Source organism: Myotis daubentonii, chromosome 7 (genome assembly GCF_963259705.1).
Source record: "Myotis daubentonii chromosome 7, mMyoDau2.1, whole genome shotgun sequence".
Classification (NCBI taxonomy): Eukaryota; Metazoa; Chordata; class Mammalia; order Chiroptera; family Vespertilionidae; genus Myotis; species Myotis daubentonii.
The window spans coordinates 41,513,409-41,538,086 of record NC_081846.1 but is presented as its reverse complement, the minus strand read 5'-3'; the positions used below and the strand labels follow the sequence as shown (position 1 = coordinate 41,538,086).

Below are 24,678 nucleotides of genomic sequence, written 5' to 3'. Positions count from 1 at the left end.
ATAAAAGCCCAGAAACATGCCATGTTAGTTTGCCCAAGGCCGTCATAGTAGAATACCACAGACTGGGTGGCTTCAACAAATATATTTTCTCATAACTCTGGAGGTTGGAAGTCTAAGATCAAAGCAATGTCAGGGTTAGTTTCCGGGGAGGACTCTCCGCTTGGCTTGCAGATGTGAGCACAGTGCTCACCTTCTCTCTGAGTCCTCATGTGGCCTTTTCTGTTATCTCCAGTGATTCCTCTAATCCAGTCCCGTGGGATTAGGGCCATACCTTTATGGCCTCATTTAACTTTAGTTACGTCCTTAAAGGCCCTATATCTAAGTAAAGCTACTTGGGGGTTAGGGCTTCAATATATGAAATTAGGAAGAACACAATTCAGTTCATAACATTCCTATACACACAGAACTGTGATATGTCAGATCAGTAGGAAAAGGAAGGGCTGTTCAGTGAATGGAGCTGAGAATAAATGGTTATCAGTAGGGGAAAAGATGAAAACATCCTTACTTCATACCACATTTTTAAAAATCAGAAGGATGAAAGTCTTAAATGTCAGAAAGAAAACTTTAATACTTTCAGGATAAAAGTCTTAGGTTTTTCTAAGGTGTTTTTTTTTTTTTTTTTTTTTTTTTTTTTAGTCTTCAGAGGAGATTTCTTAAGATACAAAAAGATAATATAAAAAAAGATGAACTAACTGGACTATATTAAAATTAAGAATTTTGTTTATCTAAAGAAGCTGTATTGAAATTATATGACACCTGAGATTTTCTTCAGCATAATTTGTGGGAATAGAGGGGAAAGAGGGATATAGGTGAAACAAGATTGGTCATGAATTGATCATTTTTCAAGCGTGGTGTTGTGTACTTGAGGTTCATTATATGAGGCACACAAAATATGAAGGGATTAATGGTTTATACAAAAAAGTGTGACCAATCAAGAAGAAAAGCATGAACAACCCACTAGAAAGATGGGTGTTTTATAGATACAGACAAGGAGCCACATATGGCCTAGAAATGTATCAGAAGCATTCAACATCATTTGTGATGGGGAGGGAAATGCAGCTCGGGGCCACAATGAGATGCTATTTTATATCCATTCAGTTGGAAAAACTAACAAGTCTAATAATATCAAGTGTGAAGGCAGATGGAGGTCCAGAGGGTCTCATACCTCCTATTAAATTGGCATAGCTACCTTGGGAAATACAGTGGGGCCTTGACTTACGAGTGTCCCGACTAACGAGTTTTTCGAGATACAAGCCGTCTCTCGGCCGATTTTTTGCTTTGAGTTGCGAGCTAAAATTCGGGTTACGAGCCAGCTTCAGATACCCCACTGCTAGTTGGTGCAGCGAACGTCACAGTGAACGCCACAACATCAGCCCAGCATCACGTGTCTCACTCGTTCACTTTTGATTTGACATACAAGTAATTTGAGTTACGAGCTCCGTCACAGAACATATTGAACTTGTAAGTCAAGGCTCCACTGTAGTTCCCACAGTACCTCATAGTTAACCAGTCACATTTCCCTCTTTTTACTCCTAAGTATACATGTAAAAGAAATTCTTGCACATATGTGCCAGAATTTTTGTTGCTTTCTTCTCTAAGGAGATCAAGGCCATCAGATATGCATTCTTTCAGCTTTCTTCTTTTTGATCTCCAATTCTCTGCATTTTTTATTGTCTCCACTTTCATTTCTCCAGTTTTAAAAAACTTGAAAATGTCTTTTCTTTTCCAACACTCACTCATCTACTTCTGCCCCTAATCATGTCTTCCCATTCCTGTGAGACCCTGATTTGTCATTATATCCCTCCCTTTTGTAATTTAATTTAGTAATTCTCACTGTATGAAAATGCTCAGATCTCTCTGATCCTTTAGAATAAGATTTCTCAACTATTGACTATTGATGTTTGGGGCATTGTCATCATGGGGCACTAGATAATTTTTTGTTGTAGGGCCTGTGCTGTATATTGCAAGATGTTTAGCAGCAACTGTAGCCTTTACTCACTAGATGACAGTAGCACTCTGGAGTCATGACAACCCTTTATCGTTCCCAGAATTGCCTTTCACGGGGCAGAATTGCCCCCAGTTGAGAACAAACTACCTCAGAAATTCTTCTTTCAACCAAGCCACTCCATCCATCACCTTCCTACTACTCTTTTCATTCCCATTGTAACTAGGTTTCCCTGGGGACCACTCACTCCTTATCTCCACTTTCTCACTGTTCCATCCGTCCTGAGTCAGGCCTCTGACACTACCCATGACCAGACAACGATCAGGGGACCAAGATGACTTACTGGCAGCCAAATCCAACAAGTGGCCTTTTCTCAGTTCCTTAATTTTCTGCAGCTTTTTGACACCATGGCCTCATTTTATGTTATCCATTTTCCGTATTCTTTTGGGTTTCTTCCTATCTCTCTGTCTGTCTCCTTTAGGTCTTCTTTCTCCTGTCCTTCTCAGATGTAGGGACTCCCCTCTGTGTGGGCCTCTGCTGTGTGCTTTTTTATGGTTTCATCCTTTCTCATGTCTCTTCTGGTCACCTTTCTGTACACGACTTCTAAATATAGATTCCAAGTCTCAGCTGAACTCCAGGATTAAACGTCCTTTTGCCTTTGGGATATCTCCACTTGATCTTCTGTACTGCACTCGATCTATTTTAACATATTTAGAAACAAACTCCTTATTTTCCCTCCTTCACTGATGCCCATTCATGTATTTTCCTAATCTTTTTATACCATTTCAGTAAAAAGCTTTGGGGCATGTTATATCCAAAATAGGATATTTATTAATACATTTTATACTCATACAATAGTATTATAGTACATAGGAAATAGAAATTTAGCAAAGATTAAAATAGCATTTAAAATTTTAAGTGAAAATTTTCTCTCAAAAATGTTAATAATTTAATATGCTTAATATTTTAAAATCCAGAGCGAATACTTAGTTATACAGCAATGTAAGAGCACTTTATTTTGAGTCTTCATTATAATTTAAAAAGATACCCTGTAAACATGTGGATTTAGGTAGAACTATATTGTTTGCTATTTAGGAAATCGTAATTGTCAAGTAGAGTCGTGGCTATCAGGGGCTTGGCAGGGAGAGGGAATGGGGAGTTATTGTTTAATGGGTACAGAGTTTTAGTTTTGCATCACGAAGAGTTCTGAGGGGGATAGTTGCACAACATTATGAATGTATTTAATGCCACTGCACTGTATACAGTATTCAATGATGGTTTAGATAGTAAGTTTTATGTTATGTGAATTTTACCATAATTAAAAGTAATAATTTAAAAAAAGCTTAGTTGAGAACCAGCCACATATTAATTACTTAGTAAACATTGTTTACCGTGGCTATTATTGTTTTTATACCAGTATCATTACTAATTGTCCCCACGGGTTCCTTTATACTTCTCAGACAATGTCCTAATTTTGATTCAATAATCAACCACCTTACCCATTGTGTCTCACACAATTACTTATATGTAGTAGGTAGTCAAGAAGTAATTATTGATATGATAACATAGATTACATTCATTTTTTTGCTTTTCTTCACTTTAGGGATTGAGTTCTGTAAAATGGTATGGTTTATGATTAAATATTCAATTCATTTTGATTTGTTATCCTAATTGTACTAACAGCCCTCTGCATGAATGCATATTTATGGTAGAAATTTATGCTCCCAGGCAGTTAAGACACAGAGTATTAGATACATTTGTATTCTAGAAATTATGTTGCCACATATTGTATATTGGCCATTTTACAAGTTTTATTGGTGACTTTTCAAAAGATGTCTGACCAAGTTGTGCAAAGTTAACATGATTGCATTGGACGGAGTGGCTTTAAGATGATTTTAAAGTATATCTGTGAAAGTGTGATTGAGAAGCTATGTTTTTAAGGGGCTAGATGTGGAAAATATACACTCAGAGAAAGAAAAGGGAACATGTGGTCTCAATCTTTCACACCTAAAATTGCCTTTTACTTGCTGGCTTAACCAATATTATGTGACTCTTCTAATCACGTTCACAAAGTAGCTACCGTTTATGTCTTTACTGGCTACAGCAACCTTTTGAGCAGTTAGTTGTCTAGCTCAGCAGCCACTTTCCAGTAAAATGTAGTCACAATTCCCACATCTCTCTTGGCTTCACTGTCTCCTCCTCCTATTTGCCCCCTTTCCTTGTGAATCAGCAGACGTGGGTGACGTCATCTCTTTATTTGGCAGTCTCGCTGGTGTTAAATGTCGCCCTGCCAGAAATCAAGCCTGGTGAGTCTGCTTCTGCAGTTTTTGCTCTTATTCATACCAGTGGAAGTTTTGAATGAACTAAGAGTTTTGAATCATGGCAATTTGTTTAGAAAAAACAAAATTCAACCCAGATATAGATTAGGAATCCCTTTCAACCTGAAACCATGAATCAGTGGTTGATTTGGTTAGTGATTTCTTACCATCTTATGTTGCTTCTCAAAAATACTACCAGTTGGCCCTAATGTGAATAGCATTGATGCCTTAAGTTTTTATCAAAGAAATGGTAGATGAACCTGCTTAATAATCATCTAAACCCCGTTTTAAACATTAGAAAGTTATAATTTTAAGACTTTTTACAAGACAGCTATGAAGCAATATACACAATATATGTATGCATAAAACCTTCAAAAATGTACTTGTATTTTTTATATAAAATTTATTTATAAAACCATTGCAATTATATTCATATGTAATATATTTTACTAATACATTTTATATAAGTATATCATTTGTAAAGATATATAAAATTGATAACATAAAAACGTATAAACTCTCTAAGCCTGTGTAGTTGGTTTATTACAAAGACTTCTCTGCTTTCTCAGAATGGAATCGCCGCACTTGAGGGTGAGCACTATTCACAGTTCTAGGCCCTGAATCCCCATCTCATTGGCCTGCTCCTTAGCGTGGGAATAGGCTGTGGAGGTGAGTGAGAGGGTGGGAACAATTCCTTCAAGGAACACTGAACAACCTTTACTGGGTTGAGCTACTATTCTAGACCCTAAGAGTGCAATGGCACATGTGCTACATTTGTTTTATTTGATCTTGCCACTTATTTGACACTTCCATCTGAAGGTCTCAAAGGCCATCTTTTGATCCGCTATTTCAATGAAGTCTTGTGCCTCCTTTTGTGTTTTGTCTTTGCATGAGACATCGCCCTCCATTTAGTGGCTCCAGCTAGAAACCCAGATCACCTTTGATTTCTCTCTCCCTCTCTCACACCCCCCCCCCCCAATACTGAACAGTGCCATCCATTCATCTCCAGAATATATCCCAAACTCATCCCCTTCTCCCATTTCCATTGCCATAGCTTTTCTATTTCTTCTGCTCCTCCATCAGTTCTTTCAAAATACAAATCTGATCCTGTCACTGCTCTACTTAAAGTCTCTCACCCTCCCATTGTACTTGGAAAATGAAAACAAAACCCAAATCCTTTATTTGGCTCTGAATTATCTGGCTCCTGCCTACAACTACCACCTCATTCCATGCCTTCCTTTCCCTTGCACACTCCACTCAAAAGCTGCCAGTCTTTTTTCAGGTCCTTGGAATGCCCAGCTCTTTCTAGTCTCAGGCCCTTTGCACATGCTTTTCCCTCTTTCTAGAGTGTCCCTTCCCCCTTGGGCCTCAGTCTTGGCTTAACCTAGTTCCTCTGAGGAGCTTTCTCTTCCTCTCAAGATAAGTTAGATCTCTGTCTTGTTTGTTTGTTTTTATACCATGTTCCTTTCCTTCTAAAATTTAATATTTGTAGTCATATGTTTAACTGTTGATTTAATTTTTTGTCTCTCTCATTAGACCATAAGGCTATGAAAGCAAGGACAAGTCTGCTTGGTTTAACACCATACCCCCAATTCCTAGCACTGTATCTGACACATAATAGGAGCTCAATATATTGCACGGATGAGTAAATGAATGTCTTTTTATAAAATGAGAATATTAATAGTATCACATTTCTGCCATTTTCCCCTTGAGTGTTAAAGGTAGTGAATAGCTTTCCTGAAGACATTCAGTAGTTGGTGCTACTACTGTATATTTTGGGAGGCCCATGTGATTCTGCATATCCTGTGTTTGTGTTCAGAGAGAGATTACCACTTATGCTTATTTCATGGTTCCTGACACTTGCTTAACAATTTAATTTTAAATCACTACTGAGACTTGCCTCAGATGGAAAAAAGAACTTATCTAGGTTCTTTAAAATGTATGAGCTTTGCAATACTGTGTAGAAGAGCAAAAATAATTTGCTGCTTTGGGAGCGAAGAAAAATATTTTCTCCACATGTGTTATTTTTCCCCACAAAGTGCTAAGATACAGATGCCATATTATCTTTGTAATAAAAAGGTTTTGATTGAGTGGTGAGTAGGGTGGTGGTGGCCACATTAAAGTGTATTTTGCAGAGAGTGTGCTCCCTTTCAGGGGTAACAGGGGTGCATCTGTGAAGTGACAGGATGGATTTGACTGCAGCAACTTCTTGCGTGTCTTCCACTGCTAGTGGGTGTCGACCTGAGGGAGCTCTATGGGGAGTGCGTGCCTCCTTGCTCAGCCAGGATGGTCGATTTTTTCTAGATGCCATTTCTAGATCCAATGGCTCAGTGCGCTTGCAACATAATTTCTTACTGTTTTCTTCTTAATTAAAAAAAAAAATCATTGACTCAAACATATGGCAGCCTTTTCATAATTGCACTTCTGCTCATTTGAAAATGCTGTTACAAAGTGTTGGACTCTGTTGTTTGCTAGGAGTCTTACTAAAATCAGGCTGGGAATCCAGTGCGGGTTTAAGTATGATGGTTTCACTGTGTCATGGCATGGGACATATAAACAATTCAGGCACATGTCTTTCATGAAGAGGAGGCTGGTGCTTAATCCAAGTCCGTATGTGGTAGCACCTGTGCAAAATACTATGTTAGACCTCGTGTGGGATGCATGTAGGTGGAACAGATACTACCACTAGTGGTAACAAGGCCAAGTGGGATAGTTAGATCCAGCAATTTATGCATAGGGCTGTTTGGTCTTCAAGGTGCATCCATATACATACAGTGGGGCCTTGACTTACGAGTTTAATTCATTCCGTGACGGAGCTCGTAACTCAAATTACTCGTATGTCAAATCAATTTTCACCATTACAATGACACATGATGCTGGGCTGATGTTGTGGCGCTCACTGTGACGTTCGCTGCGCCAACTAGCAGTGGGGTATCTGAAGCTGGCTCGTAACCCAAATTTTAGCTCGCAACTCAAAGCAAAAAATTGGCCGAGAGACGGCTCGTATCTCGAAAAACTCGTTAGTCGGGACACTCGTAAGTCAAGGCCCCACTGTACTATGTTTTGGGGCCTCACAACAACCTTATGAGGTAAGTAGATGGAGATTGAAAGGGTTAAAGAAAGTAAAACGAGGCAGAGAAAAACATTGTGCTAGGCAAATATCTTGCAGAAAGCTTGCAGCCTTGAGCACTGCATAGCCCAAATAACCACTAGCCATCTGACGCTGGGAGGAATCAGGGACGGACTGGACTCTTACATCAGCAGAGCGGCTTACAGCCAGCAAAAATTAATAAAAACCTATCTCTCCCTGCTCTCTTTGCTGATGCCTTTCTCAGTTTCAGCCCACCTGCACCCAGGTGCCTGAAATAACATCTCTTTTGATACATTATGGCCTCATGTCATAGGTGCGCAACCCCAGCTCACTCCGAACCTTTCAGAGATGTGTGTGACCAATTTACTGATGAGAAAACTGAGCTTCAGGTGAGTTATGATGTGTTCAAAGAGATATAGGTGATAAGTGGCAGACCTGGCACATGAAGCCTGGTCTTAGACTCTAAGCCCCCAGCCTAAGAGTACACCCTATAGGAATTCAGAGGAAGGGGAGACGTTCATATGCCACTGGGATGCTGATCTGTGGCGCCCTGCACAGAGCCTGCACATTTCTCAGTCACCGTTTTAGAAGAGACCCTGAAAGCTGACTTTGTAGCCTCCGTCCAGACCCTGGCCCTTTCCTCTCCCATTCCATCAGTAATATCCTCTTCTCCACGTTTCTGTGGTTCTGATTCTCACCTGTCTCTCCACTCCCAGTTTGTCCCATGATCCAGCTTCCCTTCTGTGTCACATGTCACCTATTGTCTTTCTCTACCTCCTTTCTTCTTTTCCCCGTGGGAGTGTTTCCAAATCTCCTATATGAATGCCATTCAATCCTCAACCTGAAACTGTGTGTCAGTAAGATCGTCAGAGGCCCAGTTCCTGTTTTCAGTCCTTTCTCTCCGGGATCCCCAGGCAGTCCGCCTCTGTGGACCAGCCACATTTCCAGAAATTTCCTCTGCAGCTTCAGGGTGCCTTCTCTTTTGGCTGAATTCCTACTGCTGCTCTTCCTCCTCTCCGCCCCTTAAATGTGGAAACCCCGAGTTGTTCATGGCGCTCGGAGGCTCAAGAACTGAGTCATCCGGGGGCTGTTTCTCATGTCCAGCAGCTGCTCCTACCCCCAGGAAGACGACCACCTCCAAGATCTCCAGGGCCCACACCCTTGAGGCTCCAATCTCTATATATCACATCACACCGCCCCACACGGAGCAGAAATTCTTTCCGTCTGTGATGGAGTCATTCTCCAGTTTCCCAAAATAGAAGCCTTGGTGTCGTCTTCATATGGGGCCATCAGGAAACCTTGATGCTTTTATCTCAGAATGATTTATTATGACCTCCTAATTAGCCTCCCTTTCAGTCTTGACTCACTCCAGAAAGTCTTTAATTTCGCCTCTAGAGTTACCTCCCTCTCAATTTAATCTGATTGTATCACTCTCCTGGTTAAAGGTCCCGACTCCCATTTGTCTTCCCTGCAGGGCAAGAGCCAGTTCTGCTCACAGTCACTGGCACCAGTGCCCTGCATGCAGGAGACACTCAGAAACATTTGTGGGATGAATAAATCTGGTTCCGTTCTCGCTTGTCAACGTTATCTCCCTGTGACCTGCCCCCATGCTATCTTGTGCTCAACTTTTCACCATTTCCCAAACACCTCCAACTCTTTCCTGTTTCCTGCTTTTTGTATTTCCTCTATGCCCCTTACTAAGTTTCAACTTAAATCTTTCTTTTCTTGGGCATCTCATAACTTATTCTTCAGTTTGGAAGAAGAAATACTTGTGTATTCTTCTTAATTTTCTTTGTTGAATTCAGTCAGCTCTCACTGCATTTTTTCCTTTTTTGTTCTTGTCCATTTCTTATGTTACTTTTTTCTATTCCTGATTCTAGATGTTTTTTAATTTCCCAGTTGCTTGTGTGAGGATGTTTAATTAGCTTGGACTGCTGTGTTATAGTTTTCTTTTGCTTCATAGTGTTTTGGTGGAAGAATTTTCAGCAGTTGTTCAGTTTTGTTCTGATTTTTCAATTTCTAGGCATTTCGTGGGCATTCTTCTTAGTTCAGGGACTGTCATTTCTGTCGAAACAGTGAGGTGTGGTTTCCTTAGTGGATGATGGTGGTGGGGATATTTGGTAAGGATCTGGTGTGTCTTGTTTCTCTTTCTTATCCTTAGTTTGTGCCTTATCCTTATTTTGTCCCTCTTCCTTCAGTGCCATGAACCATTCCTTCTCTTTATAGTTTTCTCTTCCAGAAGCAGCTCTGAGGCCTCTGGTCTCTCTCACCATCAAGCCCTTCCCTTTACACGTAGCTTGTGCCGAGAACTACCAGCTCGGTCTCCGACGTTAGTGCAGGACGTTCCCTCCTTGGGTGGTTTTGTCTATGCCTCATGGAAGTCCTCTCCGAGCCCCTGTTCTCCTGCTCATTGGAGTTCCTCCTCTTCACACCCACTAATGGTTTGCAGCAGCAGGAGCGCTTTTGGAAATCGGTGTTTATTTCTCCACTCAGAGGGAGCTTGAAATTTAGGGTATTCTCTGTCCCTAAGGATGCTAAATGGCTCGGGGCTTGTGATATTGGCCTTCCTGTTGATTTTTGTGGTCTTTTGGGGGAGGATGAATAGAGAGACTTGGACCCATGCAGCCACCATTGTCCTCCTGAAAGCTCCTGCAAGGAGAGTTATATTCTCCCCACTTTTATTTATTTATTTTTTAAAATATATTTTTATTGATTTCAGAGAGGAAGGAAGAGGGAGAGAGAGATAGAAACATTAATGATGAGAGAGAATCGTTGATTGGCTGCCTCCTCTAAGCCCCACACTGGGGATCAAGCCCGTCATCTGGGCATGTGCCCTGACTGGGAATCGAACCCTAACTTCCTGGTTTACAGATCAATGCTCAACCACTGAGCTACACCGGCCGGTCTGTTCTCCCCACTGTTAGGTGAGAAAACCAAGACTCAGAAAGGACTTGGTAGGGATTGCAGATGCTACGTACCAGAATATAAGGAGACCCTGTTCTTTTGCTTGTCTCAGAGAAAGTTTAATCCCTTATCATGGAGCTTGTTTATGGTTTAGCACAGGGGTGATGTAAATTTTCATGATAATATTCAAAAGTCTGTGTCGGAAAGTGATGGTCCTCTGAAAATGCTGAATGTTTCTTTGAAAGTTTCAGGGCCAGTTGTGGTGTGACAGTATATAAATATTTCCAAACCGAAAGATTGCATGGCTTTATCTTTTTACGATGAAATGAATTTTTGTGTGTGTGATACTCTGTTGATGCATATTGTTGAAGATCAACAAAGAATATAATCTGATTTGTAACCCTGATGTCAGTTGTTTTAAGGTTAGTAAAGGACCGTCACTGGTAGGGAACAGGATTCTGCTTCATTGAAGAAGGACCAGGACATGTCACTCTGTCGACAGCAGTGTCAGGTTCCTCCTACTGTGAGGAGGGTGATGGAGACCTTTGCATCAAGTCTTCAGTCTCTGTCTTTCTCCTGAGCTTTGTGTTTGGAAATTTGAGCCTCCAACGTTTGAAAAACAAAAAAGTACAAGAAAGAAAAAAAAAATCACCTGAAATCATATTATCCAGAATTAACTATTGTTAATTTTCTGGTATTGTTTGCCATGATGGTTTTTTCCTATTCTCTCTCTGCTATATGTTTAAATTTATTGTTGAAAGTATTACAGATGTTCTGTTTTTATCCCCTATTGAGCCCCTCTGCTCCCCACCACGCCTACTGCACTATTTATTGTCTGTGTCCATGTGAAGTGGGGAGGGCGGGTGTGAAGAGACTAATCAACTCTAAACAGAATATCATATTGTGTCCTAGTTTGTAGCCTAGGTTTTGGACATACCAAGAAAATGTGAACATTTTTCTACTAAATCTTTTGTGACATGATATTTAACAGCTATAAATTTCTTTCTTTAAATAAATGTGCCATACTTAGGTAATCAGTCTTTTATTGTTGATTTAGGTCATTTTTACTAGTATAGCATTATAGTGAATATTCTTGCAAATATATCTTTTATACACGTCTGATATAAAAGGAGTTACTAACTCTTCTTTTAAGATTGATTGCCACATTTTTCTGTTTGTAGAAATATAACAAACTATATAACACCTTTCTCTGTCTATTTAGTTTCCTTTGACTTTTCATCTTTGTTTTGTGTTTGAATTTAAGGACCTCTCTTTAGGCTCATTCGTTGACCTCTCCATTTTTCTTCTTCAGGGCTCAGTTTGCATCAAATTGTTTTATTTTCCACAATTTCAGGTGCCTTTTATATGCTGTTGACACCCAGACACTGAGCTTTTAGCCAAATTATAAGTAAACCTTCAGTTGCTATTATAAAACCTCTAACTAGATGTTTGATTCATAATCTCATAGCAGCATACTCAGACCCTGAACATTTCTCCTCCTCCCTCTCTCTCCAGCAGGAGAGAGCCAAGGAGCTCAGTTACTTCACTGCCTACTGGACATCTTTGCTACAGTCGCCAGGAGACATTTCAAACTTCAGGCACCAAATAGTAACCGTAGCTGCTGGCGTTTTGTTGAGATTCCTACGTGTAGTAATCATGCCCAGTGTTTTACACATGCTTCAGCTTATTCGATCACAACAGCGCAGAGGTTCTTCCATAATTCCCGTTACCGATGACGAAAACAGAGGCACAGAAGCTTACATACTAGCTAGTAACCTCACTCTACCCACTACAGACATGCTGTGTGGTGTATAAAATGGAATGTTTGGTACTTTACCCTACAGCAGCCGTTCTCAACCTGTGGGTCGCGACCCCTTTGGCGGTCGAACGACCCTTTCACAGGGTCGCCTAAGACCATCCTGCATATCAGATATTTACATTACGATTCATAACAGTAGCAACATTACAGTTAAGAAGTAGCAACGAAAATAATTTTATGGTTGGGTCACAACATGAGGAACTGTATTTAAAGGGCCGGAAGGTTGAGAACCACTGCCCTACAGCGTCTTCCCAAAGTACTTCTTACCTTGGTAAACCGTGCGCCATCTACCAGCAACTCAGACCAGAAAATTGAGGGACGTCCTTGGTACCTCCTTCTCCCTCATTTGTCATATCTCCTGGGGATGCTACCTTCCAAATAGATCTTGAATAATGCCAGTGTTCTGTACTCCTACTGCACCCTTTCCCCCCAAAACCTTCCTTTCCTGCCTCAACAACTCCTAACCCATGCCTGCTTCTGTTCTTGACCCTCACATGGAGTCCTCCCAATAGTCTTTTAGAAATGCTGATATAATTTTCACGCCTGTTGTTCACAGCCTCCCATTGTAGTCAGAGGGAATAAAAATCCCTGCTCTGATTTAGAAGGCTCTGCTTCCCCTCGCAGCCGCACCTCACTTCCCTGGACTAGGCCACCCTTTCTCTTCCTCAGAGCTTCTGCACCTGCTATTCCTTCTGCCTGAAATACTCCTCAGCTCTGGCCTGCACCTGAATAACGCCTGCTCCTCTTTACGGTTTCATTTCATTTTATTTTAAATTACAGCTTATATTCAATGTTATTCTGTATTAGTTTCAGATACACACAGAGTGGTTAGACAGTCATATCCCCCTGATATTTCATAACCACCTGGCCCCACACATTGTTACTATGATATTATTAATTATGTTCCCTATGCTGTAATTTACATTTCTGTTCTGTAATAGTTACTTCTTACCTCCTTCACCTTTCCACCCAAACCCACCTCCCCTCTGGCAACCACCAGACTGTTCTCTGTTCTATGTTTCAATTGTGTTTGTTTTGTTCTTGAAATTCCACATACAAGTGGTTTTGTCTTTCTCTGTCTGACTTACTTCACTTAGTACAATTCCCTCTAGGTCTGTCCTGTCACTTTCGCAGAGCAGAAGCCCTCTCAGATCCTGATAGAAATGAGGATTCCTCCTTACATTTCCAACTCCTGCTCTTCACCTTCACAGCACTGAACACAATCTATAGACATATGGCCTTAGACTTGGACTATCTCTTTTTTAAAAAATATATTTTATTGATTTTTTACATAGAGGAAGGGAGAAGGATAGAGAGTTAGAAACATTATGAGAGAGAGACATTTATCAGCTGCCTCCTGAACACCCCCTACTGGGGAAGTGCCCGCAACCAAGGTACATGCCCTTGACCGGAATTGAACCTGGGACCCTTCAGTCTGCAGGCCGACGCTCTATCCACTGAGCCAAACCGGATAGGGCTAGACTTGGACTCTCTTATAATATAACCTTAGACTGGGATTATCTATCTGATATCTACCCCCATCCTACCCTCAGTGCCCTGAGAAAACTGTGGCTGTAGCAGTTTTGTTCACCGTGAACCTCAAACTTAAGCATAATTCCTGGTACATAGTAAACATTCATCAAATAGTTAAATTAAAAAAAATGAAAACACAGCCCAGTCGGTGTGGTTCAGTGGTTGAGCACTGACCTATGAACCAGGAGGTTGCCATTTGATTCCCAGTCAGTGCACTTGCCTGAGTTGCAGGCTTGATCCCCAGTGTGGATGTGCAGAGGTGGCCAATCAGTGACACTCTCTCATCATTGATGTTTCTGTTTCTCCCTCTCCCTTCCTCTCCGAAATCAATAAAAATATAATAGTAAAAAATAAAAGAAAACAATCATACTGAGCTCTGGCTGCAACGGGATGTGAGATGAGCTGAAATGATTTTTCTCCTATCCAGGGGTATGGATGTGTATTTGATTCTCTGTGTTTGTCCAGTGGGAGCTAAGGACTTCAGGCAAGGGACCCACCTTCAAACAAACAGGGAGTGGAGGGCACAGGGCGTGGAAGACGATACATAATGGAGGAGTAAGAATCAGTGGAGGGTAGAAAGAGCCACAGCTCTCCTTCTGTCTTAGTGGGAGACCCCACTGGTCCCTAATAAGGGTTGAAGTGTTGAATTAGACCCAGTTCTTACAGTTTTGGTAAGCCATCTACACTGTCAATATTGTTAAACTTAGCAACAGTTACTATGGGTTTTCTTCCTCCTCCTTTCAACTAGAGTAATACCTGCGTTTAATTTCTGAGGGCATACAATTTCATTAATGGCGAGTGTGCCATTTCTGCTTACGAGGGCTTTCCGTGGGAGCAGGAAGGACCTTCATGCTTGATCACTGCGGAGGAGGCAGTACAGTATTCAGCAAGCGCCTCTTAGAAACTGTAATATGTCATTCTGGCAAGCCAATCTATCCTCCAAGGCACCTATGTTGGGATCTTTTAAGGCTCACATTTGTTTCGGTTTTGAAGATGGTTGTTCTTTGTGATCACGCACTCTTCCTGCTTAAAGCAGTGGGGTGACAGAAGAACTGTGTTTTAAATTCTGAATTCCCATACCAGCGACAGTGCCCTCGGAGGCACTGGTGCCAAATGGAGACAGTTTCTGTATTCTTGCTCTACTGCATTTTCCTGGTCAGACCACAAATAATGGTGGTGGCAACCGTCCTGTGAGTGTGCTTGTTATTGTGTAATTTCCCCTTTTGAAATGCAGGACTCTGAGGAGAAAAATATGGGATTTCTCATGTGTTCATGCTCGTGTGTTTGTCCTTTGGATTCTTAAGAATATCTGAGGCTGAAGAGCAGTGTTCTGTTGAAACTGCACTTGTCCATATAAGCCACTGCACCACAAATTCTCCTGGGCTCTTGAAGGTAATAGGGCTGAGTGGTTGGTTGCTAGTTACTGGATTGGAAAGCCACCGTCCATTTTTAAAATTGTTGCCAAAAAGATGTAGAGTCTTGAAAGTTATCAGTTCATTTCTTCTTTTTAAATATAGTGTTAATGTTATTAATTTCTAGTAGGGATTGACAAACTTTCTCTCTAAAGGACCAGATAATAAATATTTAGGGGCTCATGAGCCATACGGTCTGTCACCAACTACTTATCTCTGCTGTGGTGGTGTGAAAGCAGCCACAGGCAGTACATAAATAAGTAGGCACAGCTGTAGTCCCATAAAACTTCTATTATAAAGTAAGCAGAGGGCAAGATTTGAACCATGGCCTTAGTGTGCTGATGGAATTAGCATAATTGCTGAAATAAACACATTTAAAGCAGGGAAGATGATTTGGATGAAACAAACCAAAAAAGGGAGACATTTGTTCTCATGTGGTCAATGCCTAATCTCAGATTTTAGAGGGGAACTCAGTGGTCTTTGTTCAACACATGGATCTGAGTTAGATGCCATCTATATCACAGATAGCTGCATCATGAAGCCATTTGAATTGAACCACATTTAGCTATGCAAAGAGATGTAAATCCTACCCCCTTTCTTATAATTAATGCTAATACTTCCAGACTGTCTTTGGTCAGCATGGATTAGATGTCTGCTGTTCCCTCATTCTTGGCCTGATGAGGTTATGGCACAACTCTGTCTTAGAATAATTTGGGGTCTTCCACTAAAATAATATGAGTGTTAGCTAGACAGTACATTAGGGGTCACCTCATGTGATCATGGCCCCTGATGTGATCAGTATGAAGCCACTAGTTTCTCCACAATCCTTGAATGTCTCTGAGAGAATGGACTGTGTTCAGAATCCAGGTGGCAAGTATTGGAGAACGTTCAAACCACTGCAAGTACAAGTTGTCACTGTTGATGAATTGTGAGACCATAGGTTTCAGGAATTGCTTCTGAAGTAGAAATGGATGGCAAATTGAGTTGGTTGATCATTTTCTTTTGTGAGGAAACTTCTTCCAGGAAACATGAAAATTTCAGACATTCAGGATTACATTTGATGTAGGTATAGGCTTGTTAACAATTCAGTGATTTATTGGAATTTTAGATCCTGTGCAACCTTTTTCATTTCATAGTTGGGAAAATCGAGGTTTTCCCAGTAATATCATCATACTCATTTTCCTATTTTGCTGCGTTATCTATATCTTATGCGCTCCAAAGTGTGTTCAATTTGGAACTAGTGAATCAAAAGTGGATATGATGGTATGTTCTTATCGTTGTTGTTGTTTTTTTGTTAACCCTCATCTGAGGATATTTTCCCATTGACTTTTTTTAGGGCGAGTGGAAGAGAGAGGGAAAGACAGAGAGAAACAAATCTATTGGTTGCCTCTTGCATGAGACCTGACCAGGGCCGGGGCCAGGAGGAGTCTGCAACCAAGGTACGTGCCCTTGACCGGAATTGAACCTAGGGCCCTTTGGTCTGCAGGCCATTGCTCTATCCACTGAGTCAAACCGGCTAGGGCATAAAGGCACAGCTGCACTATGAGTTTTCATATTTAGTAAATAAAATACAAGATGCCGAGTTAAATTTGGATTTCAGATTTTAACAAATCATTACATACTTATACTGAAAGATTCCTCGTGTATTTGACATTCAGATTTAACTAGATGTCCTGTATTTTATTTGACAACCCAATGTGAGCACACTAGTTGAAAATTGAGAAAGACAAGCTATGGTGCCAACAAGAATATGCTTGTTTACAAATCCTAGCACTCACCTGGGAAGCTTATTAAAAATTGTAATTTCCAGGCCCCTGCCAGAGAGTTTAGACCAGTAGACCTGGGATGGGCTTCAGGTTATCAGTATTCCTGAACAGTGCCCTCAGGTGACTGTGAAACGCTCTGGGGCCTGCTCTGGTATTCTGCACTCTCGGGTGCTCTCCGGAACAGATGTTCAGGGAGGTAGCTGATACCATTGCCCTCCACTGGCTGACACTCTATAAAGCCTTCGCTCCATTGAGTGGGTGGTGGGATACTGCAGAGGTTGTCTTGAGGCTTACCTACCAATTAAACAGCCCCTTACTTTCATCTCCTTCATATCACAGTGTGATATCAGGGCCTGGGTTTAGAGGAAACGGGGAACAGGCTTGATGAGGTGAAGTGATTTGGGGGAGGGGGTGACAGAGAAATGGTTCAATCTGAAATCCTGTACAGCTTCCTTTCAAGCGCCGGGTTCTCATCAAACTCCTCTGTTCTCCCACTTCTTAGTATTTCCTTCTGAATGATGGGACTTTAGAGTTAAAAACGACCTTGGCAGATCATCTGGTCCAAAATCCTTGGAATCCATTCAAGCCTGAGTGTTTCTGTGGTTTGACCTTGATGCCTGTCTCTGCCACGAGAAGGGGCAACCAGAGTCTGGGATAAGCAGTTGAAATGCACAGCTCCCTGACTCGGTGGGCCACATGGGCAGTGATGTGGCTCCATGGGAATAGGGGAGCTTTCCTCTTTGATGGCAAGAAGGCTATACAGCTCTGTGATGTATTAGAGGGAAAAAGCAAAGAGTTGGTGTTTAGAGAAAGCAGCACAGCCTCTCAGAGAAAAGACCTATTTTATTGATAGGAAATGTCAGACTATACGGGCAAATGTAAACTTAGACTATAACTTAACTAAATTGTGAAGGTTTTACTACCAGAGTGATAGCTGGAATGGGGGTTTTAGCTTGAAGCCTTGTGATTTTTCTTGAAGTCACCAGCCCTTTCGCTGCAGTGTTGTGTAATGGGCTCTACCATAACAAAGGAATAAGAAATGAGCAGTTTCAATCTTATTTTTGTTTAGTAATTTCATAAATGGCGGTTCAGATCGTCTTCTCCGGCCATCCTGAGACCCAGCAGTGGGCAGGGTTGGCTGGTACTCTTTAGGGAAGGCATGCGGAACAAAACGGACTGGCATTTGAAGTTCCCCAGGGAGGAGTGTACCAGGAGTGCACCCGCCATTCCATGCAGAGCTAGTGGGCCGGGATGGAGCTGAATGGAACGAATGTGTTCCCTTAAACTGGGTTTTACAAGAAGCTGGAATGTTGCAAGTAGGCACTTAGATACACCTATTATTTGAAGATAAGTATGATTAATGCCAAAGAATATCCAAGTGATTTTTTTTCCTGTTCCCCCTTTTGATGTTTATTTAAAAAATTTTTAATTTTCAATTACAGTTGACATTCAATATTATTTTACATTAGTTTCAGGTGTACAGCATAGTGGTTAGGCAATTATATAATTTACAAAGTGATCCCCCTGGTAATGGAGGTACTCACCTGGTACCATATATAATTATACCGTATTATTGACTATGTTCCCTGTGACTGTTTTGTAACTACCAATTTATAGTTTTTAATCCCTTCACTTTTTTCACAGCCTCCCAATCCTCCTCCCTTCTGGCAACCATCAGTTTGTTCTCTGTAACAAATGATTGTCTTACAATATATTTTTGAACTAGAAATGTGCTCATTTAAACATCCCTCTGGCATGCTTATTTACTTGGACACTTGGGCCAGCAACAGCACACCAGGCCACCTCATTTGTCTTTTTAGGGTACACCCTGATTGTGGGGGTTTAGACTTGGACATTAGAGTAGAATTACACCTGAATCTCTCTCTGTGTCTCTCTGTCTCATTCTCTCTCTCCTTCTTTTCCTCCCTCCCTCTTCTTCTCTGTCTCTCAGTATGAGTTGTACTTTGTGATAGTTGTAACTCATTAGAGTTAGTCTAACAGACAAGTTTAAAAAAATAAAATAAAGATTCATATGTCCACTAGGCTTCCTTGAGTTGAATATATATGAGCTATAACATTAGAGAGTCAAATGTTTAGAAATCTAGCTTTCTAATTTCTAAGGATAATCAATTTGCATTAAGAATTTCAATGGTTCTTATCTGTAATACTGTGATTATATGTGAACTCATGAACATTATTTTGGATAGACTTCCAAAAGTGGATTTTTATAGTAGTTGATTCTTAATTTTGAACATGTGATATGTCTACATTATTTAAACTCTTAAGCCAGTTTCCTTTTGGAGTGTGCTCTCAGGCATCTTTTCTCAGCCATCAAGTTGGTGTATACACAAGGCACTCAAATTTTCTCTAAAGGCTTATGTTTTTGCATTATTAGGAAATTATGCAAAATAATCATATAGTATACTTTGTAACTAAATATAAATAATATTTGTGTTATCCATACTTTTGACTTATCAGTTCTATTGCTATTTTTTCAGGTAGGAATGATTGAAAAATGAATATGTACCCTTCTTATTTTTGTTGAAAGAACTATATGAATGATGTCTTCAAACATTCATAGTATGGAATGTGGTCTAATAGTAATTACAAATCTTTATTATTATTATTATTATTAACATGCTATATTTATATACTAGGGGCCCGGTGCACGAATTCATGCACAGGTGGGGTCTGGCCGTCCCACCCCAATCGAGGTGGGAAGGCCAATTGGGGGGAGGGGGTGCAGGTGGTTGGCTGGCTGGCCCTCCCCCCTGGTCAAACTCCCAGTCAAACTCCAGGTTGAGGGGAAAATTTGCATATTAATCTTTTATTATATAGGATTACTTCACAGCTCAAAAGTTACTTTTGTATTCATTGCTTCACTTGATATTTACTAACAAACCATGGTTGTTTTGAGTGACAGATTTAGGGATGATTATTTACTATTTACAAATGAATAAAATAAGATTAGGAGAGGTTGAGATTGCCCAGAGACCTAATAGCTATTAAGTAGTGGAGAGAGGATTAAAGGTCTAGGCTTTTATAAAGACCTTTAGCATGGAAAATTACGAACATATACAAAGTAAACAGGGTAGTGTGGTGACCCCCACCCCATACACCCACCACTGAACCTGAACAATTACCAATATTCTGCCATCTTACATCATCCGTACCTTTACCAGCTCTTAACCCCCACATAACGATGATGATGGTTTTTATTGTGTGTGTTTTTTTTAATTCTACATACACTTAAAAGCATGAGTCTTACTATAAAGTTTTGACAAGTGGATATACCTATGTAACACCCCATTATGATAATTCCGTCTCCCAGAAAATCTTGTCATTCATCCTCCCTAGGTAACTTTTCTGATTTTTTTCACCTGAGATTAGTACTAGAATAGACTAGATTAGTACTCTTCATAGGAATGGAATCCCTCAGTGTGGCTTCCTTTGTTCAGTGTTATGGCCATGAAGCTATAGTCTTGTGACCCAAAGTTCAGTGCTGTTTGTTGAAACCAGAGCTGTATCACCATTTCATAGTTTCAGAAAGATGATTCCCTGAATGATACCAGGAAAACCCAGACTCAGGCCTCATCTCATCATTGCTTGAGCTCACGTGGAGAGGTGAGCAGTTTTCCTTTATGTAAGCAGGCTCCATCTCCTCAGTGACAGAGCTGTTTCTCTTTGGGCAGTGGGTGGTTGGAAGAGGTGCAGCACCATGAAATAATTTTCCTGTAGCTGGCTGAGCATTTACTTGTTAGGGATGCATCCTCACCCCTCAGGTCCTCTACTGATTTCTGCTATATGTTTTTGGAGTCCTCTTGATCAAACTCCATTTGAGGTTGTGCTAATTTTTTAAAGTCAAGTATCGATAATTTTAAGATTCAGAAAGCCATTTGCCCGTCTCGTCATTGTTAATGATATTACTTAATGGCTCAGTTTTGCTAATTAAGTAGAAGAGAAATGATCAAAATGGTGATTAAATTACTGTACCCAGCGCTTGCATTTAATTTAATTTCATTTCATTTCAAAGAAATCAGTGAGGACTCAACAGTAGAATTAGATCCAAATGTGTTTTTCTTCTGTAGGAAATTTTCTTTGAATCCTTTAACTCAATAATCTCTATTTTAGGTTAGAGAAGGACAACACAGACCCAAAAAAGGGCAGAATTATCCTTCCTTTTAATTTTAGGGAAGAAATGTGAAAGAATGTCATTAGGAAAGGCTCATCAGTAGAGCAGTGAACCCAAGGATGGACTAATTTGTAGGTGCCTCTGGCTCCTTTGACAAGCAACAATTTCTTTCCTAAAGAAGTTTAGACACTGATGTTTCTGAATTACTTATTTAACTTACTGGAAAGCAGGGAGCCCCAAAGGCAAAATTAGCTTTGACTTTATTCCCTTTGATGTTAATGGTAAGTTTGAGTAAATATTGGGTTATTCATTTTCTCATATGGAACTTTTGAAGGATGTGACTGGCTTCTGGTAATCTACCCATTGATGATCACTGGCAGATTCCATTCATTCATTAGGAGATACAGAATGGTAGTCTTCTATTTCTAAAATTCTTTAATTATTAGCTGGAATGCTTCTACAAAGGGAAATGGCTGAATCAAGGCCTCAGTTACCCTGAGGTATAGCATGTCATAGAAAAGTGGGATAAAGGCTGAATCCGTCTTTTTTTTTTTTTTTTTTTTTTTAATCAGTTTAAGAATGAGATGGTTAGCTAGCCTTCTCCAAATATTGCCAATTTTTTTTTCAAAGGTAGTCATGAACTTAAGGATTTAAACATATTTGATGTGTTTTAATTCATCTGCATTCATTATGCTATTTCGGCAATTTTCAACTTTTTCCATCTCATGACACACATAAACTAATGACTAAAATTTTGCAGCTCATCAAAAAACATATTACATTTTTTGCCAATTTGACAAAAAATAGGTATAATTTTGATTCATTCACATCAGACGGTTATTGTGTTGGCCGTTGTCATTTTTTTAATTTGACAATCTAAGGGAAAAGATATCAGTGCCCCTGACTAAATAGACAGGTATTTCATGCTTTAAAAATTCTTGCAGCATACCGGCTGAAAATTACTATTCTAGTTAATGATCAAATTGTATGATTTTTGGCTGGGGAAGCCTCTTCTCATTGGCTTCTGAACAGTACATAAAGTGTGCATGTATATATCATGTGTGCATGCATGTGTCAATCAGTCATCTATTTATCTACCTTTCTATTTATTTATAACATGGTCCTACTAGTCTTTGTTCCCTGCTGCCGGGAGCCGGTCCATCCTTGCTGTTTCAAGGGACCTGGCATATATGGCATACGGTTCTTAATATGTTTGCTCACCTTCTTGGTGCTGTGTTTTAACCAAGGTCACCTCTCCGAGAAAGGTTGAATCCCCAGGTAGGGATTTTCCCCTGAAGTTAGGGAGGCAATAAAACCCCTCAACTAAGTGCCAGGCGGGTAATTAATCACTTTAACTATGAACAATCATGCTTAAGCTTCATAACCTTTACTCCCTGGAATGGAGATAAGAAACGCCCTAACCTTTGTAATAGAGATTGCTAGGATTGAATCAACTGGTATAAATACAGATGTAACAAGACAGCAAGACACAGAACTTAGAAGTCAGAACTCAGAAGACAGAACCTACACAGAACCTACAGACAGAAGAACTTCGCTGGAGAGAACATGGCAAAAGATCCTGGACTGAACCTGACTACAGAAATATGGCAAGAAAACCTGACTAGAACCTGGTGACCGAACCTGGCTGGAGATCTCAGACAGAACCTGGCTGGAGAACCTAGCGAGGGAACATGGCTACAGAACCTGGCTGGAGAACCTGGAGATCTGAAGCAGAACCTCTCTGGAGATCCAGACCAGAACTTGGCTGGAGATCCTGGCTAGAGATCCTGGCTAGGCTGCTGATCAACTGAACACTGCCTCCGTGTCATTCCTTCTTCGCCGACTCCGTCCACACCTTTGGGGACCCCTGGACCCGCTGGGGTTGGACCCCGGCACCCTGCTCATCATATTTTTTGTTTTTGGACCTGGAATCAGCCATTTCTTCAAGGAGCTGTGATTCCTTTAAATGCAAATAGTATTTCAAGACCCACTATGAACGCTGAAGGTGGTGACTCCAGTGTGACTAGTTGTTATTTCTAGGCCTTTTCAGAGGCTAATGTTAGGAAATTTTACCTTTAAGTAAAATACTTCATGAGTTCCTACTGAATCTTCCATTCAAATAGAAGATTACTAAAAAATTATAATTAGTTGAAGAAATATGGGGTGAATAACCAAGGATTGTAAGATATTGTAGGAGGAGCTAAGGGAATAGCTATACAATCATAGAAAATCGAACTGTAAAGGGATCTTGAGGTATATGGTGTGTTTTTTTGCCTACTGCTTTCTCCTTCACAAAAGCTACTTTTGAATGTGTCTGAGAAGAGATTCAAGAAGGTGCAGCTTAACTATTAGTCACTGGTCTCAGCAGCAAGGCAGTGGCTGGGGGCCTTGATGAGAAGTGACTTATGTAAAGTGAGGAGATCAAATAGATAACAGCAGTTCAAACGGAGAATTTTGTATTTTGCAAATTTCAACTTTGGTTGACACATCTTCAGCTCTTATCTCACCTGGGAGTTGTTCTTGGAAAAGGGCTTTTATAGCTAGAGGTGAGAAATGTGGCATGTGAAAAGGACAAAACTGACTACCTACAAAGGTAGCTCTGGTATTCCTTTTTGGTCAAGCGAGCTCTTTGTCATCATATTGTCACATTCTACTACTGATGTTAACTTTAATGTTGTTGTTGTTATTATTTAATGAGAGGCAGCGTGTAAGACACTTTGGAGTTTAGTATTATACAGGGTGGTAGCAAAAGGCCCTGGTTTCCATGTCCCCTGGTTAGTCTGGAAGGCATATATGTTCACACATGCAGTTTATACCTAAGGCAAAACATACATGCATGCATATTATCATAATTTGAGATGCAGACTCGAATTATTTTACTTACTCCACAGGGAGACCCTGTTTTAAATGATAATTTCTTTTGCTTTTGCTTTGCAGAAACTGTTTCCATACAGAGTTAAAATGCTAGTCTCAGAAGTATGTCCCTTTTCGAATCAAATATTTGTAATAAATGAAGTAAATATCTTAAATATTCTCAAATGTTTGAGTATTAAATTTTCTTTAATGCATATTGCAAAAGAGAACGTTTTTTGATGGAGAAAATGCAAATTTCCCAGCATTTAAGATTAGTATTAATATGTTAGCAAAATTCTATTTCATTATTATTTAGAATCTGTCTTCAAGGGGAGCATTTTATGATATATAAATGAAGTATCATTGTGTTTGTTTAGCTCAATGTTCATTTTCAAAGACGAAATGTTAATATTTTGAAGTAGTGAAATGCAGTATTAGAAGGACAGGCTTTGTTTTGAAATATCAAAAGGAAACAGAAAATAGTTTAATAGACCCTCTCTCCAGAACTGTGGACCCACTACATTAAAGGCAGAAGAGACTGGCCTTCATTAAGATTAAAAACTTCTGCTCTGTGAAAGACAATGCCAAGAGAATGAGAGGACAAGCCACAGACTGGGAAAATATTTGAAAAAGACACACCTGATTAAGAACTGTTATTCAAAATACACAAAGAATTCTTAAAATTCAACAATAGAAAACAACCCAATTAAAAAAATGGGCCAAAGACCTTAACAGACACCTCACTAAAGAAGAGGTACAGATGGCAAGTATGCCCATGAAAAGAGGCTTACCTCATGTGGCATCAGGGAAATGCAAAGTAAGACAGCAGGGAGATAGCCCTGTACTCTTAGAATGCCGCAGGCCCAGAACACTCACAGGTGCTGTGAGGATGTGGAACTACAGGA

At 40.2% G+C, this 24,678-nt stretch overlaps 1 protein-coding gene across 12 annotated transcripts in view; it reads left to right on the top strand.

Annotated features, from left to right (window-relative positions):
- Window positions 1–24,678, top strand: part of OSBPL6 (oxysterol binding protein like 6) — a 176,834-nt gene that overhangs the window by 35,783 nt on the left and 116,373 nt on the right. The window contains exon 2 of one of the 12 annotated variants that reach the window (XM_059703959.1): window positions 16,359–16,461. The exons of the other annotated variants lie outside the window; for them this stretch is intronic. The gene's annotated coding sequence lies outside the window, so the exon portion shown is untranslated. The remainder of the gene's footprint in view (window positions 1–16,358; window positions 16,462–24,678) is intronic. 12 annotated transcript variants of the gene reach the window in all.